The sequence below is a fragment of the Equus asinus genome, chromosome 3 (assembly GCF_041296235.1).
Source record: "Equus asinus isolate D_3611 breed Donkey chromosome 3, EquAss-T2T_v2, whole genome shotgun sequence".
In the NCBI taxonomy this organism is placed as follows: Eukaryota; Metazoa; Chordata; class Mammalia; order Perissodactyla; family Equidae; genus Equus; species Equus asinus.
In genome coordinates this window covers 108,869,405-108,871,629 of record NC_091792.1, presented here as the reverse complement: position 1 = coordinate 108,871,629, position 2,225 = coordinate 108,869,405, and the positions used below count along the sequence as shown (strand labels likewise).

The following is a 2,225-nucleotide window of genomic DNA, read 5'->3' as shown; positions in this document are numbered from 1 at the left end:
TATTTACCAAAAAAATGCATTTTTCATTCAGTTTTCCTGTTGGCATTCAACAAATATTTCTTGAACTGCTATCACCTGTTTAGTACTCAGGGAGAATAAAACAATAGATAGTATAAGGATCATACATTTCTCACTTTTCAAAAGATTTAAATAATTTTTTCTCATAAACACATTATAGGAAATTATATCATTTTGGCTCTCAAATCATATGCATCCCAATTTTGGTTCAAAAAATAGGATGGTGGTTTTAAAGGTAAGTTACTGCTTACCAAGAGATGACTGTGAGTTTGGATAGATAGATAGCATTTTGGATAGCTATGTACATATGTAGCTCTAAGAAGAGCAAGTGTCATGGTACCACAGAGGAGGCAGTGGTCACTTGAGGCAGGCCAGATGATAGCTTAAAAAATACACATGTACAAATGAATACATAGTTTTCCTTTATACAAGATATACATACTTATAAAACATTGATTAAAATTAAAGTCAATTAAAGAAAAGTAGAAAGATAACTTCATAGTTAGGAAGCGTGTTGGACTCCTTGTAGGGAGCAGTGAGGTACCCAATTCACAGCCTTTTAGGCAAGTGCTACAAAAAAATAAAGAACTGGAGGGCCAACATGTTCGCCGCCGCCGCTGGGAGCTGAGGTGCCGCCGCTGTCGGGCAGCCGGGGGGAATCCGCCCGCATCGCCCCCTTCGCTGGCCGGGCGGCCGCGGGGCCCGGAGCGCCGGAGGCCGGGGCTGGGGCGGCACCGCGCCGCGGCCACGGGGTCCCGTTAGAGCATCCCCCGGCGGCCATGCCGAGGGCCCGGAGCGGCCGGCGGAGCAGGGGGGCCGGCGGGAGGGAGGAAGTAGATCTTCCTGCGAGTGTGAGCCAACCGGCAGACCCGACTGAATGCTCGGATTGGGAAAATGAAACGGAGGAAGCAAGATGAAGGGCAGAGGGAAGGTTCCTGCATGGCTGAGGATGATGCCGTGGACATGGAGCATGAGAACAGCAACCGCTTTGAGGAGTATGAGTGGTGCGGCCAGAAGCGGATACGGGCCACCACTCTCCTGGAAGGTGGCTTCCGAGGCTCTGGCTTCGTCATGTGCAGCGGCAAAGAGAATCCGGACAGTGATGCTGACTTGGATGTGGATGGGGATGACACTCTGGAATATGGGAAACCACAATACACGGAGGCTGACGTCATGCCCTGCACAGGCGAGGAGCCTGGTGAAGCCAAGGAGAGAGGGGCACTCCGGGGCGCAGGTCTAAATGGCGGCCCTCCCAGCACACACATCACACCTGAGTTCTCTAAATGGGCCAGTGATGAGATGCCATCTACCAGCAACGGTGAGAGCAGCAAGCAGGAGGCCATGCAGAAGACCTGCAAGAATAGCGACATCGAGAAAATCACCCAGGATTCAGCTGTGACCACGTTTGAGGCCCTGAAGGCTCGGGTCAGGGAACTTGAACGGCAGCTATCCCGTGGGGACCGTTACAAATGCCTCATCTGCATGGACTCATACTCGATGCCCCTAACGTCCATCCAGTGTTGGCATGTGCACTGCGAGGAGTGCTGGCTACAGACCCTGGGTGCCAAGAAGCTCTGCCCTCAGTGCAACACCATCACAGCGCCCGGAGACCTGCGGAGAATCTACTTGTGAGCTAGCCACCCCAGGCAGGCCTGGCCTCCAGCAGCCTGCCTGCCCCGCCTCTGTGAGGTGACCCTCCCCCTTGTACATACTTGCGCACAGGTTCCCCGTGTACATACATGCACACACACGCGCACACTGGAGCCAGAGTGGAGGCTGAGGCCCAGGCCCTGCCTGCTGGCTCCCACCAAGACTGGGGACCATACCTGTTCCGGGTTCTGTTCCCATGGTGGGGCAGGGAGGTGGGGGTGGGGGGAGTAGCAGCAAGGCTCCTGAGATCCAGCCCCCAGACTGACAGATGGACAGACAGACATACAAACACCAGACTGAAGCACATGTAATATAGACCGTGTATGTTTACAATGTTGTGTATAAATGGGACAACTCCTTGCCCTCTACCCCGTACCTTCCCCTTTGGTTGTATGATTTTCTTTTTTTTTAAGAACACCTGGAAGCAGGGCCTCCTTCAGGGCTGGCTGGGAGCTCGGCCCATCCACCTCTTGGGGTGCCTGCCTCGCCCTCTCCCATGGTGTCCCTTCCCTCTCCCATGTGCTCGGTGTTCACTGGTGTATATTTCTTCTCCCAGA

The 2,225-nt window shown here is 53.1% G+C and overlaps 1 pseudogene; it reads left to right on the top strand.

Moving 5' to 3' along the window:
- The first annotated feature begins 616 nt into the window (after positions 1-616).
- LOC106843225 (E3 ubiquitin-protein ligase RNF220 pseudogene) lies at positions 617-1,785 on the top strand (annotated as a pseudogene).
- Positions 1,786-2,225: the final 440 nt, after the last annotated feature.